The sequence below is a fragment of the Callospermophilus lateralis genome, unplaced genomic scaffold, assembly GCF_048772815.1.
Source record: "Callospermophilus lateralis isolate mCalLat2 unplaced genomic scaffold, mCalLat2.hap1 Scaffold_66, whole genome shotgun sequence".
NCBI lineage: Eukaryota > Metazoa > Chordata > Mammalia > Rodentia > Sciuridae > Callospermophilus > Callospermophilus lateralis.
Window position 1 is genome coordinate 3953456 of NW_027514882.1, and position 18547 is coordinate 3972002.

Consider the following 18547-nt stretch of genomic DNA (forward strand, 5'->3'; position numbering starts at 1 on the left):
CACACTATATATGTACATAAACAACTATATATACTTATATATACTGCTAAATATATATAACTATAATAGTTAAAAATGGTATGTATGTGTATATATACAGAATATATATATACAATATATAAACTGTATGTATGTGCATATATGAATATGTATACATAAATATGCTTGAATATGTTTTTTTAATTAAACCATTTAAGTGATAATAATAGATTTACATGAAGTAATAAGAAATAGAACAGGGAATCCCATGTATAGTTCACCCAGTTTTTCCAATGGACTATTTTCCATTCTCATCAGCAATGTATTAGTGAGTGATCCAATTTATTCATATCCTCACTAACATTTGGTTATTATTTTTTTTTAAGTTTAAGACATTCTAATAGTTAGGAAGTGATATGCCATTATGGTTTTAATTCATGCCTAATAACTAGTATGTTGAACAACTTCTCCTGTATTTATTTGATCTGTTTATCTTTTATAGCAAAATATCTCTCAATGTCTTTTGCCCCCTTCTAACTGGATTGTTCTTTTTACTCTTGAGTCATTTTCCACACACTAACCCTAAGCATTTTTTTGTTAAGTTTATACTAAGTATACACTTTTATTTATTACTTTCTTTGGGGTGATTATAAATAATGTTGTGTTTTATTCAGTTTCTATATATTCCTTTGTTAGTGTTGGGGAGATAATCTCCTCTAGTGGTCTTTGATCTCTTTGACTACCACTTAGCTGCATAGCAATGGGTCTTAAGCCTGTAATACTTCCTGGTGGAGAGAATTGTGATGCATTCCACTGTGAGGTGTATGTGTATGTCTGTGTGTGTGTGTGTGTGTGTGTGTGTGTGTGTGTGTGTATATATATATATATATATATATATATATATATATATATATATACTCTGTTGGGTGGAGTGTTCTATATTTGTCAACTAGATTATGTTCTATATTTGTCAACTAGATTATGTTCTATATTTGTCAACTAAATTATCTACATGATCAGATCCTCTATGTTGGTGCTGATTTTTTTGTCAAATTTATGAGCATAATCTGGCTCACAGTGATGCCTTATTATCTTATAATAGCTATAGGATTTGTAGTGATTTCTCTGATTCATTCCTGATGTTGAGGGTCTATATCGTCTCTCTCCATTTTTTGTAAGCTTATTAATTTCATTGATTTTTATTTTTAAAGAACAAGTTTATTGTTTCATCAATTTTTTTCTGTTACCCAGTTTTCAATTTCATTGATTTTTGTTCCTTATTATTGCCTTCTTTCAGTTTGCTTCAGGTTTATTTTTCTTTTAGTTTTTTTTATTGCAAGGATTTAGCAGTATAAATTTAACTCAATACTGCTTTTGCTGCATCCCACATATTTTCACATGCCACACTTTCATTTTAATTTGGTTCTATGTATTTTCAACATTTTCTTTGAGGATTTTTCTTTGATCCATGTATTATTTAGCAATAGGGAACAGAAAGTATTATAATGTTTATTTTAATCATTATATATAGTTTAGAAAACTTATATTTTACCTATATTTTTGTTCTCTCCATTGTTTTTTCCTTTTTCCCATGTCATTGAGATTCTTCTTTTGTAATTTTCTGTTAAAAAACATTAGTCAAATTTAAGGTAGGTATGTTAGTGACACTTTCTTTTAATTTCCCTTAGTCTTAGATAATCTTTATTGCCTATTTATTCTTTCTTTTTTGGGGGACACTCAACCATTGTGCCACATCCCCAGCTCTATTTTGTATTTTATTTAGACACAGGGTCTCACTGAGTTGCTTAATGCCTCACATTCTGAGGCTGTCTTTCAACTCTCACTCCTCCTGCCTCAGCCTCCGGAACCCCTGGGATTACAGGTGTGCACCACAGTGCCCAACCCCTTCATTCTTGAAGGATAGTTAAATATAGAATTCATTATTGACTCTGTTTTTCTTTTAGAATTTGAAAAATTCACAGCACTTCTTTCTATACCCCAGGGTTTCTCATGAGAAAACCTCTGCCATTGGAACTGGTGATCCCTACAAATGATACATTATTTCTTTCTGACTAACTTTCTCTTTTGTCTTTAGCATTTTTCCCTTTTGTTCTTAATTTTCAGAAATTTACTTCTGATATATGTTGGTGTTTATTTATTTGCACTTATTCTACTTGGGATTTACTCAGTAAAATTTTTTTTTTACTGTAAAAATTCAACTTCATGAGAGAAAAGGTGTATTTAGGCTCATGTTTTAGAGGTTCAGTTGATCACATGGCACTGTTGCCTTTGGGCCTGGGTGAGGCAGTGCATTATGGCAGAGAGGGTGTTGCAGAGGAGGTTTCCCGTCTTATTGTGGCTGAGAAGGAAACCAAGAGCAAAGAGGAGGGGCTGGAGTCCCAATGTCCCCTTCAAGAGCATGCTCCTAATTGCTTTCCTTCCTGTTGGCTCCACGGTACAAAGTTTTCACTCCCTCCTAATAGTTCTGTGGGCTGGTGACCACAGGTGTTTGAGGGACATTTATGCAAACCATAGCACTCAGCTTTTCAAATCTGTGAATTTGTGTCCTTTGCCAAACGGGGAAAATTTTTAGCTAATTTTCCTTGGACTAATAGCTCCACTCTCTTTTTCTTCCACTGTTAGGACTCTGTTCATACAAATTTAGGGTCTTTTTTCCCATAGGTTTCTGAGGCTCTGATCATTTTTCCCCCCATATATTTTCTCTTTGTTGCTTGGATTGGGCAAATTCTAGTACTCTGTCCTCAAACTCACTGGTTCTTTCCTTTTTCATCTCTTCTCTATTATTAACCAATCCAGGAAGTTGTTTATTTTTTCTATTTTATTTTTCAATTCTATAATTTCTAATTTTTTTCTTTTAATAATGTCTATTTCTTTGCTGACATTTTCCATTTTTCTTTCTTCTCGAGAGATTTATAATTGTTTATTGAATCTTTTTCATGATGCTTGCTATAAAATTCTCGTCAGATAATGCTAACAACTGATTTGTTTCAGTGTTGGCATCAGTTAATTTTCCTTTTTCCTTAAGTTGTGGTTTTCCTGATCCCTGCAATAATAAGTTATTTTTAGCTCTATCCCAGACATTTTAGATATGACGTTAAGGAATTTAGAATCTTACTTGAATTTTTCACCTTCTTATGTTTGGAGAATAGGTCCTAGTCTACTTGTGTGGACTATGAATTAAGTCATCATTTAACCAGTCTTTGCAGTGGTATTTGATATTCTTAGTTTATCTTGTGCCACTGGGGCTCCCACTGGTCTCTTCTGATGGTCCCTGAGTGGTCAGAGGTGTTGAGGGAGGGGGGGTTTCAGGTCCATGAGAATGAGGAGGCCTCCTTGACTGGACATGTGTTTGGCTGGGCTTCTCTCAACCTCAGTGGGATGGAGAGCATGTTTCAAGGAAGGTGCTTTCTGGGGTACAATCCCTTTTGTTGAGGTCCCCCAGGCCTTGATGGGGATGAAGAGCTTCAGAAACCTGCTAAGGAAGGAAGACACATCATCACATGCCTGTCCGTGGTTGGGCATACTATCCTTGGCCACATCTCTGGGTGGGAAAGTGAAGTCTCACCAGGAGAGGAGCTAAGCTCTTTCTCTAGTTGATTTTTTTCTAAACCAGCAGGGGTCTGCTTAATTCCCCTTGCCAGGACTTGTGGGCTCATTTTGTATTGTAGGTGAGACCCTGGTTCAATATGGAAGAGGAATGAGCCTATCTGGGCTGCCTCTATGGGACACATTTTTGTGTTGGGCCTGTGTGGTAAAAGCCCAGATGCTCTGTTGGTCTTCCAGTCCTAACAAGTTCACCTTCTTTTCCATGTTCAAAGTCTCTGCTGTTATTACATACTGTTTGTATTGTGACTAGTGGGGAGACAAAGGGTGAGATGACAAGCCTACACTCCTATCCAGAAGTCACATTTTAAAATACCCAAGTATTATGATAAAAGAATCATTTTCTTTAATGGCTTTAGGGAGAAAAGCAGATGTTAATTTTCTCTTCATTTCCCCTATAATATCAAGATGAAAATATCATTTGATGTAATTGATGAGATGAATATACTTATTAATAGTAAATGTTACTATTTTTTGTTGCCTATACTCTAGAAATTTGGACATTTAGCTCTGTTTTATCTTTATTTTTTATATATCCATTTTGTTTCTTTTTTACAAAGAAAAGACATAATTTACTTTTCATACACTCTATCTATTTGCAGTTCTCTCATTTGTTAGATTAAAATAATTCTCCATTGTAATGAGAAATGTGCTCATGGATCATATATTTAATGACACAGCTTCACTTAAGGAAACCATCAGAATTGTTAAAAATAGTAAAAAAACTATTCCCAGTTTTTAAAGTTATCATTAGGTATGTACTTCTTACTCCTCATTACTAGGGTGATTATCTTTCATATTAAAATATTTTCATAGTTCATGTAATTTTTCTAACTTCTTTTAATGCAAAACTGATAGACAGTGGAGTGGGAAAAATAACTGGGAGTCTGGGAAGATAAAACTCAGAAAGATGGAGATAGAGGGAGCTCTACACCATGGAGAGTGAGCTGTAGTAAAAACAGGGGTGCAGGAGGTGGGATTCTAGTGAGAAGAACCAGAAACCCCTGAAGGAGATCAACGTTTATTCAAGGTTTCTTCTGGGATTTCTACAAAGTAAAACAAGTTATCATGACCCAAAGACTAAACATCTCATTCCATGGATTACTTGAGAAAAATATAAAGATCCATTTTCATATATTGACAATTAGAGTCGAATCATGCCTCTAGATGCAATAAAAGTTACTATTTTTCCATTCCTCAAAATGACTAAAAAATTACCTTTACAAAATATACTTACATCTTAGCTATTTGTTCTCAAAAGTGCACATATCAAATTTTAGAATGTAGTATAAACACTGGATTTAAAGGTCTATGCATATACTTAAATCCACATATTCACATAATTTTAAGGATAAGCTAAATAAATCTATAATTGGAAAAGGCTTGTTGTTGAATAAAACTGTTCAGTCCATTCCAAAATCAGTAAATTATCTTTATTTTCTATGACCACCCTTGACCGCTATAAGAAGGAATGTTGGCTGCTTCCTCTGTTATGCTTTAGATTTTCAGTCCGGGACACGGGGCTCACTCAGTTCTAGGAACATAATGATGAAAATATATGTCCTCTTCTTCAAAGAAACTGAAAGAATGTGAAGCAAAAGATGTGAAAAATACATGACAATATGATAACTGATATAGTGAGACTATTAAAAGGCACAATCACACAAATCAGTAAGGAGGACTTATTTATTCTCTCATTTCCAGAAGAATTTAGTGGAACTTATAAGAACCCAAACAGCTTGATAAGTTAGCCTATTTAAATATAATTGAATATGTTACTTCTGAAAATTAAAAAAAAAAAAAAAAGAAGATCTCAGAACCTCAGTGCTTGTCCTTGAACTGTCCTGTCCTAACCAACGCATCTACTTTGGAAACAATTGATGTTTTATTTTTAATATTAACATTTCATTTGCAGGAACTGGGGATACAGCTCAGTTGGTAGAGTGCTTGCCTTGCATGCACAAGGCACTGGGTTCAATCCCCAGAACCACACTAAAAATTCATTTTTGTTTATCAAAATATGGTCATAATAATACGTTTCACAAGTTTCCAAACTGCTGTATAAACCAAGTCCAATTTTCAATTCTAACTTTCACTCAGCAACTCCAATTAGCGTTTATTCCAACTAAGCGAAACACTGTCACCTATGCCTGGAATGCTACACTGCTGCCTCTGAGGCTGGGATTTTATTCTGCTTCACTCATCTGCTCTCTGCATGGAAAAAACTGAGGAGTGCAGCAGGGGATCCTGTGAAGTCCTGGCTTCAAACCTCAGGCAGAAATAGCAGGGTTCTTAACAATGAACACCCCGATGAAAGCCACCTGGCAAAGTGACGGTGCATGGAGCTCTCCTTCTCAAGTTCATCTGCTTCAAGAAAAATGTTGCTAAAAATGAAGTGTTCACTTTTCCTTAAAAAATTAAAAATCGGAGCTGGTTCCGGCTGCACGCGCAGCGGTGGTGGCCGCGGCGCGATCGGCCGGGCTGTAACCGTCGTCCCTCTGGGAGCGGCTAGAGCTGCAGCGGCGGTCTGGCAGGGCAAGAGGCAACACCACAGGGCAGCGGCGGCAGCGGCGGCAGCAGGAGACACAGCGGCGGCCACAGCAGCAGCAGCAAGACGGACTCGTGGACACCCGCCGCCGCCGCCGCCGGGCCGGGCCAAGTGTCGCGCGCCGAGGCTGGGGGGCAGTCGTCGCCGCCGCCGCCGCCACCGCTACCGCCGCCGCCGCCGCCTCCGAGGTGACTGAGGAGACAGGCGCCTCCTCGCTCCCGCCGCCGCCGGACTTCAATGCCCAGTCCCCAGCTCGCCAGCGTTTTTCGTTGGAATATACGTTGCACATTTATGGCGATTCTGAGCGTGAGGGCAGACTTGTGCCAGGCTCAGCACAGCGTTTTCGCTGACAAGTGAGCTCGGGGGTTCTATGTGCCATAATTAACATTGCCTTGAAGACTCTGGACACCGAGACTGGCCTCAGAAATAGTTGACTTTTTTTTTTTTTTTATTGCAAGTATATTTCTTTTAATGACTCCAGTAAATTAAGCATCAAGTAAACAAAAGTGGAAAAACGACCTACACTTTTAATGTGTCTCACTAGTGCCTAAATGTAGTAAAGGCTGCTTATGTTTTGTATGTAGTTGGATTGTTTTGGACTCTGAAGGAATCCATCTGCAGACATTGAGGCCCAAGTTGAATTTGGATTGGTGTGGATTCTAAATACTTCTGCTTGTCGTGAAGAGAAAAGCTTCATAAAGAATAAACAAGTTGAATAGAGAATACTGATTGATAATAGGCATTTTAGTGGTCTTTTTAATGTTTTCTGCTGTGAAACATTTCAAGATTTATTGATTTTTTTCCCCAATTTTCCCCATCATACTCACACACACGCACGCTCACACTTTTTATTTGCCATAATGAACCGTCCAGCCCCTGTGGAGATCTCCTATGAGAACATGCGTTTTCTGATAACTCACAACCCTACCAATGCAACTCTCAACAAGTTCACAGAGGAACTTAAGAAGTATGGAGTGACAACTTTGGTTCGAGTTTGTGATGCTACATATGATAAAGCTCCAGTTGAAAAAGAAGGAATCTACGTTCTAGATTGGCCATTTGATGATGGAGCTCCACCCCCTAATCAGATAGTAGATGATTGGCTGAACTTGTTAAAAACCAAATTCCGTGAAGAGCCAGGTTGCTGTGTTGCAGTGCATTGTGTTACAGGATTGGGAAGGACACCTGTGCTGGTTGCACTTGCTTTGATTGAATGTGGAATGAAGTATGAAGATGCAGTTCAGTTTATAAGACAAAAAAGAAGGGGAGCATTCAATTCCAAACAGCTGCTTTACTTGGAGAAATATCGACCTAAGATGCCATTACGCTTCAGAGATACCAATGGGCATTGCTGTATTCAGTAGAAAGAAATACAAACGAAGGCTTATATGATTGTGGCATTTAGAGGGAACTCTTGGTACCTGGAAATGTGAATCTGGAATTTACCTGTGTCATCAAAATAGTGTTGGATACAGTACTCCTCAACCACTCTTCTTAACAATTAGGAAAAAGTAAACAAATAAGAAATCCCTCTATAACGTGAATAAAATGTTTAAGAAAAGAAAAAAAATTAAAAATCCTCTCACTTTACCTAAATCCAACTAAAATAGCTGTGTAGAGCCAAACATATATTATCCAAACCTTCGGGTGGTAGGAAGCAATGAGACTCATGGGACAGTATCTTCTTCCTAAAGAGAAATTTTCAATAGAATTGGTTAATTTGCTGACTTCATTTTGGGCTCATTGTTCTTAGAAATAGTTTTTCTTTCTTACAATTTCAAGTTTGAGAACATAGAGTCTAAGTAACTTGAACAGATATACACATACAAAACTATAATTATAAAAGATCTAACTTTGCTTCAATCTTTATTAACTTAATAAAATGTTCATTTTAATATTTTCAACAGAGTCAGCTCATTCACTTTTGCCTTTACTATGTATATTAATTTCTATAAACAAAACTATGAGTAGTTTACATGAGCATATTCCTTCTTGTATTATTTTCTTACTATGTGTACTACAATAATTAGGGCAGGTCTAATTTTTATATATATATATATATATTATGTATATATAATATATCTGTGGTGAGGCAACATATGATGGCAACAATGAGTAGTAAAACTCATATATATATGCATATATATATATATATATATTATTTTTGAAAATTATAATTATTAAGTACTTGCTATGATCTACAAAAATGTTATGGTCATAAGAGAAATTTAATGACTATGATCTGGAAGACCAAATAAGAAACAAAACAGAAATGGGTATGTGTGAAAGACACAAGTGAATGAGACAGATAAACATGGCATCCTGGGCTTTGACTGCTTAATTGAGTTAGCATTCTTTTGTTGACTTGAAGTCACATAAACTAGGAAAAAAGCTCATGAGTAAATCATCAGAAGACAGATGCCAACTCTCTAATTCAAGTAAACTGGCCAAAAAATCTTGGGGAAAAAATTCTTTTCTAAAACAAAAGAATGAAAGCATCATTAATTCTTTGCCAGGAAATTTATAATTAAAGTCTCAATAATCCCCATTATCACACCATAGATGCTGTTGTAAGGACTAATAAGGCCTGAATGGTTGATTTTCATCGGGATTCTATTTCCATATGAGAGATGTGAGCCATCCCCATTATAAAAAGTTTCAAGTAAAGGAATGTTTTTCTGAGTATGGCTAGATATTTGTTAGAGCAAGAAGATGAAGAAAGTGTTCAAAGAAAAGTTGAGGATCCTGGGAATTGTGCTTACAGTTAGCCATACTGCAAACCTTCATAGACTTGGTCAGCTATGTGTTTGCTGCCCATGAGGATGTCCATCTTAACACCCCATGTCTTCTCCCAACTGTCCCAGATCCCCCAGTGTTTTCTTTAAGTGTGCTGTTAATTCGGAAGACCAATATCATTGACATTGCAGTTAAAGCCCTTTTACCAAGGGCCACTGCTATTGTTGTTTATTGAATCTTTCTTCTGACATATATACATAGGCACCCCCAAAAGCACCTGCTATAACCTGAATCCTTTCTCCAACCACCACAACATACATATTCATCTGGAACTTACTTCATCCCTGACAAACTCAGATCTCAGTCCAAGAGAAGTATTCAAAACCTTCAATCAACTAATTGCTTTTCTGAAATATTAGATATCTTTCCCCAAAGAGGTTTTTGTTATACATTGTGTTAATCAGCTTCCTATTATTGTAACAAAATATCTGAAGTAATGAACTTAAGAGGAAAGATTTGTTTTGGCTCACAGTTTTGGAGATTTCAGTCCATGACCAGTTGGTCCCATTGCTTTGGGCCTGTGGTGAGGCAACATATGATGATGGCAATGTGTGGTAAAACTCTTCACCTCATGATCAGGATGGAAAGGAAAACAAAAACAAAAACAGAGGAAGCCATGGGTGTCCTACAATTCTTTCTGAGGACATACCCCCAATGGCCAGAAGAACTTCCACTAAGATCCACGCCCCCCCACCCCCGCTCTTAATATCTTTACCACCTCCCAATGGCACCAAGCTGGGACCAAATCATTAACACAAGGGCTTTTGGGGAATATTCTAAATCCAAACTCTTGGCCAAAACTTACCCCTTCTATAGTAATCCTCCTCATTGCACCCTAGTGATTACTGAATCAATAATTCTTTAAGAAGATATAATTAGAATTATGATTTCCCCTAAATTCCACCAGGAACAATCCCACCATGATTTCCATGTCTGCTTACCTCAGTCATCCACAGAAGTGCCAGCATCTCTGGTTGTCCATCAAGCCCTGGTCTCTTATCCCAGAATGCTCTGTACATTCCCTAATTTCATGCAATTTTGCACCCCTTTCTGAACTCTTCACTATATGCTGAAACCCTTAAGTATATTATAAATTACCACAATTATCAACTTTTCTGAATAATTTCTTCACTTTACATTAAAATCTAGTTTTTTTCCCAGGACATTGATTTGCAACCCTCTCAAAAGGTGGCTGTCTTATATTCTTCTTCCAAATCCCATGTCCAACTGGTACCAAAGATAAGCTAAATGTCTTTCCCATTTTATTGCTGCATATAGACAACTACTCCTCCCTCTTCATTCAAAATTCCAACTCATTTTGATGCATGTTATCTTTGGATGATGCTGACCACTATCTCTCCTTCTTATGATATTCTTTGTATCTCCTGGTACCTCCCCTTCAGTGACCAAATATTTTAATATCTTCCTCTTCTCTTTGTTTTTGGGTTATTAACACTAATGTAGATGATCCATGCAACATTTTGCCTCTCTTGTTTGACCATTCCCCCACTTCTTCCCACACTTTTGTCACAATCTAGATGTTGTCATCACCAATAATCTCCATGAAAAACTCACTTTCAATCACTCTGTTCTTTGAATACAACTGTATTTTTCCAATCCACTTATATTCCCAAACTCACTTATATTTTCATTGTCCTTGTCTTTTGTATTAACCATTTTTTAACTCATTGCCTTTTGTCTCAGTTAAGATTCTGTGGTCCAGCCCTATAACTATTCCCTTGCATATACTCTCAGCTTCACTGATTCTGTCTCTCCTTGTATTTGTCCACCAAAAGTACAATTATGGTTAAATGTGACTTCTCCACTTCTATGGGCAATTCGAATGTGGGTGGAGAAAAACTCACAAGGCACACACTGAACTGAACTCACATCACCTTAAATTTATTAGCCCAAATCTCAAGGAGTCCTTTGGCACTAGACCACAATCCTTTCAGAGCTGTGCTTCCAAAGATAAAAATTTTATCTCTTCCTTCAAACTTCTTTTTTATTATTATTGGTTGTTCAAAACATTACAGAGCTCTTGAAATATCATATTTCATACATTAGATTCAAGTGGGTTATGAACTCCCATTTTTACCCCAAATATAGTTTGCAGAATCACATCGTTTACATATCCATATTTTTACATAATGCCATATTAGTGACTGTTGTATTCTAACAACTCCTCCCTCTTTGTTAATCTTAGTTGATTATCAAGTTTCTCATTTTATACAGGAAAATAACTACCTTACTTTTACTCCACCAAACCTACTAATATTTGATTTTATCTTTCTTATAAGCTTGTAAATAACCTGTTACTACATGTGACTGCTGGCAGAAGATATTAGACATGGGTCAGAAACGAAGTCACAGCAAATACGGGCACCATGTTTATATCAATTATTTTTGCACTCAATTACCATAGAACTGACATTCCATGAACCCAGGCAAGTACTGCACAGGTAGATTTGTGTAACAGCTGAAGAACTCTGAATTAGAGAATCCACTGACCTTAGAACAAGCAGTAAGAAACCTGATCTTTGACTGATAGCACATTACTTCATCCCTCTAAGTTGCTTGCTAGAAAACCGACCCCAAGAAAAGGCCAGAGTAAAGAACAGTCAGGGCTTTGGTGGCACTCTCAGCCAGAAAATGCAGAGATGCACATGAATCGCCTCTTCTAGCAATCCATTCCATGATCCTACAAGTTCCTGGTTAAATTGGAATTTTCATATGAATCCACCACTCCATTAACTACCTTGTTTAGTGTTACTGGGAAATATTAGGGTCAGCTTTGTTCAATTTGCCTCACACAACAATTAATTAAGGATATTATCATGAGGACTCTAAGCAACAGAATCAGGTCAACCTGTAGTATTGACTTCAGATGTATTCTATAGGGTTGTGGACTCAGAGAATTGTGAATAGTCCCAAGATCAGGAGGTCTTATTTCCTATGGCTGGAAAGCACTCAAAAGCTGACCTCTTGTTCATTTGGACATAGACAGGGAATTTAGATTGACCTACTGATCTTTGAAGTCATTTCCAATAATTTCAGGGGTGATAGATAAGCCTAAAGGAAAGACATTATTCCACCTACAAAAATGTAGCACAAAGGCGCACAGTGATACTCCAGTTTGGAATTTGCTGTTACATTTGATTTAGAACATTGGTACATTGGTTGGGTTCACTTGATCTGCTGAATAGTATCACTGAGTAGTTACAGCTTCCCCCAAAGATGCTTGGGCATCAGGAGAGGGATGTGAATTTACATTGTTAAGACTGAAACAAGCTTGAAGGAATCTCTCTGTTTACACACACACAAGATTGAAGAGCCAGGAAGCGGTTATTGATTGTGTCAGGCTGGCAGAGTAGTTTAGTATCAACCAAATCCATAGGAGCTGATCTGTTCTTATAGCATGTGGAGAGGGATGATATGGTGAGTTTAAATTGACAGCTGTGGCTGTTTCTGGATTCAGCTGACCATGTGATTGTTTGGCCAGTCTGCCCTGATGAATGTAAGGGACAAGTCCCTTCTCCCACTGAGAGCAGAATCAGGAACAACCAAGAAGCTATTCTGAGCTACTTCTTTTAATCCAACTCCCTGTTCTCAATCCCAATAAATGATTGACAGGTAGGACAATGGGAGCCCCTGACATACTTGCTCACCTACCACTTGCATGCGAGTCCAGGGAGTCTAGATGGTTTAGAAACCATTCTAAAGGACCTTTGACATTTTTCTTTGGAAAGCCTTTTCAGCATCTCATCTTTATTGCCATAATTACTGGGTCTGAGACTTAATTTTATCCTACTCATAAACTAATGAATTAACCTGTTACTGTTTTCTGGATGTTGGTCCAAGACAAAATGATTTATTACTCATAGCATAGCAAACAGAAGCATCATGCTTCTGTAGATTCTCCTTGCTCCAAAGCCAACTGAGGGAATTTAATATGAGTTCAAGTGGATAGTGTGAATGCAGAGGATTTGCATCACAGCTGAAGAACAAATTTGAGGAATCTGATGTTTCCAGAGCAAGCAATAAGACAATCATTTTTTTGTCCCAAGGGAGAAGTGCGCTCAAAGTTGCTTGCTGCAGAGGCACTCATGAGAAATGACCTAAGTAAAAAGTGATTAGAGTCTTACATTCTTGGAACACCCAACAAGAATTTGCAGTGACACCAATGCCCATATTAGACTGACTCTTTCAACACCTCCTTATTTAACTGTTACTCATGAATTTGCCACCTTTCAACCACTGCCCATGTTTGTCCTACTTTCTCTTTAAAATACTTCCACCTAAAACTACTTCAGTTTTGGATCCCATTACTTCTCAGTGACTCAGGAATTTGTCTTTAGCAATTATTTCTTATGGATCTTGCATCATTGACTTGCCACTTTATCTTGAATCTTTCATATCCCCTTGCCTACTTCCCACCTGAATAAATAAATAAATGCTCCCTAAAATACACAGTGCCTCCAGCTGCCACCATGGAGAAGTTCTCCACGACAACCTCCTCCAAAGACAGGTCTATACTTTCTCTCTCTACTTTCTCACTTCCCACTAACTCTTTCCAACAGGCTGTTCCCACTTCTCAGTGAAAACTCCTTGGTCAAGAATTCCCATTTTGTCAACTCAACTCTTGATTTTGGGTCTTCATCTGACTCGACATCACACTATCATGTTACAGTTACTCTCTTCCACATTCTGGACAAAATATCTTTGTGATTTCTTAATATCTGTCTTCTTCCTACTTACTCACACTGCATTGCTCTTATCTTTTTGTTTTCTAATTTCAAAGTTTTGATGTTCCCTAGGATTGAGTACTTGAGCATCTTTTTTCTACCCATACTCACTCCCCAGGAAATCTCAAGTAATGAGAGTAAATTCTGTATATATGTTAACACCTAACATTCTTTCTCTCCTGAATGTGCCTTAACTTTTCCATTTAGACAACTAAAATGATTTTCAAGTATAATATATCCCAAATAAAACTTTTTATTTTCTGCCACCATGAATTCCAAAACAAAGAAATTAGGCTAAAGCAAACAAAGACAAAAACAGAACACACACACACACACACACACACACACAGCCTCACAAAACTACAAGAGCAATAAAATATTTTGTTTTCCATATCAATAAATGGTAACAGCATGTTAACCAAGTCGGCCAGACCTTAAAGCTCAGTCATATTTGAGTTCTCTCTTTAATATCCCAATTTTATTCATCTACAAAATTTTCAGCTTCTCCATCAAGATGTGTTCCAAGCATGGCTGTGCTTCCCCACCTCCACCATTTTCATGTTGGCTACTGCAATAGCCTGAGTTTTTGGTGTTTTATCCTCCACTTCTTAAACCCATTCTCCACATAGATATTGGAGTAACTCAACGTGCACCTGATCAGGAGTCTTTCATTTAAACAGCTGAATGGTTGAGACCATTCTTGGAATAAACCCATACCCCAAAGCATGCCTTAGAAGCATGATCTGCCCTTGACCTTGCTCTCCAAACTCACTTCCTGACTTTTTTCCTTCTTTACTCTAGTTGGCCTGGGTTCTTGAAGTTACCTAATTAGGTTGACCTCACTCCTATCTTGAAGGCTTTGCATTTATTTTTACCTTTGCCTGAAAGACTCCAGATCTTTGCATAGTGATTCATGAGCTAGGCACTGTTTTAGGTCCTGAAGCTATATAATTAATGAGATTTTCAAAGTCATAGTGAACAATTTTATATCTTTTAGATCTTTGTTCAAATGCCACTTTTTCCAGAGAGGTCTTTCTAAATAAAATGCCACCTCTTTGTGAACCCCAAACCATATATGCACATATCCTACTCCTCTACTGTAATTAATTTATTCATATTATTAATTACTCAAATCTTATGCATATGTGTGCATGCTCTCATGCTCTCTTTCTCATACTCCAGTTTATTTTTCAGCTCTCCCCTTTCTCAGTCCTGATGAAAATTGTTCACCATGATATAGCTTCAGGACCTAGCACAGTGCCTAGCTCATGATTAGGAGTCCAAGAAATATTTGTTGAGTATAAAAGTATTAAAATCACTCAATTGAAGTTTCAGTTAAATCTCAAGAGCTCTCGGTAAAAAATATTGATCATCAAACCCACAATGGCAGGTGAAGTTTCACCTTTATCAGCTAAAAACTTTGATTAACCTTAGGAAGATTCTTTCTAAGCCAGAAAGAAAAGATTCTCCTGAGCCAGATGGAATTCATTGAGGTTCCGAATTCTTGCTCAAGTTAGAATCTATGCCCATTTTGATAAACTGGGTTTTCCCTGCCAGTTGACACAACTTGAAAAATGTGCTCTTCCTTTGATTGACCTTCGATTTTCAGGAGGCTCTGGCCCCTTATCGTGAAGTTTCTCAGTTTCCTTTTTTCCTGTCAAGAATTTAAAGATCGATGAGAAAAAATTGAAGTGCAGTACAAAAACTTTTATTTTAGTGAGATACATATATTTTAGTAATATACAGTTTAAAAATAAAATCTTTAAAATTTTTATAATTTTATAGTCCCCCCCCCCTTTTTTTTAAATGGAGCACACCAAATCTGTAGAAATTACTATTGGGGGATGTGATTAGGATCATTTGTGTCGTGAAACACATCACAGTTTAAGGCAAAGTTGGCATAGCTCTGTGCCTACTGTTACCCTCTGGCACGACCTTGGAGTCCAGTGTATATTTTTAGTTCATTGGTTTGGGACAAAAGCAATTTTCTCAGTTAGATGTTTTAGTAGAACCAGGCTAATTGAGTGATCTTCTTAAGGCAGAGTCACAAGGTTTTGTTGATGTATAAAGATGTTATTTGGTGGTTGTCAGCATTCTTTTTCCATTTGACTCCTTGATCTATCTCCCATAGTATGTGAGCAGTGGGGAATGGACAAGATGCAACTGTGGGGTGAGCCCTTCTTGGCTCATGGATACTTCCTAAGCATTGCACAACAATGCAGATTCTAGACATTGAAGGTTTTTCGAATGGAATCAAACAAACCTTCCTGCTTCTCACAAAAGAACTTAATTTTTTACTTAACCTGTACCCATGATTTAGATCATTGCATGTTTATTATTGGATTTTTCCAGATCATTCTAGTGCTATCTTGAAGACACAGAGTGACCTGATTTACTCCCCACTTCTGTTTTCTCTAATTCACTTACTTGCCTTGCTTTTCTCCCCAGTTACAATGGGTCTTAATAAATCCATCATATATGAAGCATTCTCAGATCCAAAACTCTATCAACCTTTTCAGAAAATATAAGAACAGGGTTCACTTTTGATGTTGATGAGATGGAGCCATAAGAATTTCAGGCTTGTCTGAACTTCTCTTTGGGTAGTCTGAGCCCAACAAGAAAAAGGATCTGAGTGAAACACTTCATAAATGTCACAGATGCATCTCTGCTGAAGCTATCTATGGTCATTGCCTTCTTCAGTAAATTTTCTTCAAAATTACTCCTATCAAAAGGCAGAGTACCTTCTAATAAAATCACAGTAATTCAGATATGGTAAGATCTCATATTTCTTTTAATTTATTTTTGGGACTATTTTATTGAAGTATCTTACACAGAGAAATTTGGGCAGATCATACACATATAATTCAATAAATTCGTTTTAAAGGGAATGCACTCACTTATTCAGATCAAGATATTCATTAAATGTATGATACATTAATTTGAAGGCAGCAATTAGTGCTACTATAGATAACAATAAAGGCAGAATTGAGTTTGACACAGCAGTATTTTTAAAGAATTAAAACTATCCACAAATGAAACAAAGCTCTCTTGGATTGAAGAAGGAGTCTGTGTAATTAGAACTGTTTGGTGAATAGGAAATATGAGATTTGCACTGAGGGTTTGGTGGGTTTAGACAACTTCTTTGGTTTTTTACAACCAAGAATGTGTACAAAAGCAGGCTCTTAAGATCATTGCTATAGTTTGAATCTTATATGTCTCCCAAAGGCCTACGTATTGGGTGCTTGGTCCCCAGCCTATTGCTATCAGGAGGTGGTGAAATCTTCAGGAGACAGGTTTTGCAGGAGGTCTTCCGATCACCAGGGATGTGCCATCAAAGGGTACCAGTCTCTTCCACTTTTTTGTTTTGTTTTTCTTTCTGGCCATAAGGTAAGTGGTTTGCTCAAGCAAGTGCTCCCACCATGATGTGCCATCACACGCCCCAAACAACGTGACTAACCAATAATAGACTGAAACTTCTATTGCTGTAGGCCAAGATAAACCATTTTCTTAATAAGTTGATCATCTCAGAAATTTGTTATAGTGATGGAAAACTAGCTAACCAATGCCTGGTGGTAGTATCTAAGCAATTTGTATATTTGCATAATAAAATTCTGTTTTCTAATTATCAGTGAAAATGACAGAAGATTCTTGGGAATATTTTTTTAAGTTCATACAGTATGTACATTGAAAACAGAAAAATGGGCCTGTTGTTTCTCATATTAACAGAATATTTTATTACAAGTTACAGACATCACCACCATAGTCTAGGATAGAAGGTTAGAATAAATTTCATGAGATACAGGACTTACATCTAAGCCTATTTTTACCCTGAGAAAGCTAAGGCAAATAGTGAAATTATTATTTGTCTTCCTTTTAGCACTGACATGATTTTTTAACACAAAGTTATTGCCCAAATGAGAACAATATGAAAAGTTTCATAACTATGCTTCTCCAATGCAACAACAGAATTAAGAATTCACCTTTGTGTACTTTTTCATGAAAGTTTGTTTCTTTTTCTTCCATATATGATAATATCATTTTATAATTTGTGTTTTAATTATTTCAATAATTTAATAAGTAGAAAAAAATGCAAATAAAGATAAAATTATACAATTTTCTACATGACAATTGAGTTCTGCAGAGCCCAAAGGGATTAAATTGAGGTCAACTTTTACTTTGAGTCACCTACGAAACAAATATTCTAGAATATCATCAAAAGTTTTAGAAAAGAGAATTGTTTTTTTGGGTGCACTTTTGAACAGAGGCCACAACCTCGAATTTATCTGTTTCTTTGAGTGAGTTTTAACATGTTGACCTGGCGAAACTCCAACACCATTTGTTATATCCTGCCTGTCTCAATCGCCCTTGAAATTTTAATAAGGCCCTATACTTATCTTAACCCACTTTCAAAATATTTCTTGGAGCAGCCATCCAGCTGTGGTCATTCACTTAAGAAGTAGCTAGATTTATCTCTAGCAGCTAAGGGCATCCCGGTATCTCTTGTTCACCCTGCAGAAGCAGGAAGAATCTCAATGCATTTGTTCCAGCAAAAAGATTTGAAAAGCTTACACAAATAGGCAAGAACATCCAAATAAGATAATCAATTTCTCAAGCCTTTCTCATAGTGGATTCATTAGGAAAAATGATAGAAGCAAGCACCCTGCGGAGCACTTAACTTGAACCATAGTAAATTCTGTAAAGCCACAAAAGGTAAAAATGCTACAAGAAATTAAAACACCAGGAAGCTTTGCACCAAGACACTCTCCAGATCATCTGAAGCCTTTTTTTGCCTTTGAATTCTCACTGTTGGCTCTTGTATGCTTTGATCCATCCTTTCTGAGCACATCACTATGAG

The 18547-nt window shown here is 36.9% G+C and overlaps 1 pseudogene; it reads left to right on the forward strand.

Moving 5' to 3' along the window:
- Window positions 1–6943: 6943 nt before the first annotated feature.
- Window positions 6944–7714, forward strand: LOC143388175 (protein tyrosine phosphatase type IVA 2 pseudogene; annotated as a pseudogene).
- The last annotated feature ends 10833 nt before the right edge of the window (window positions 7715–18547 follow it).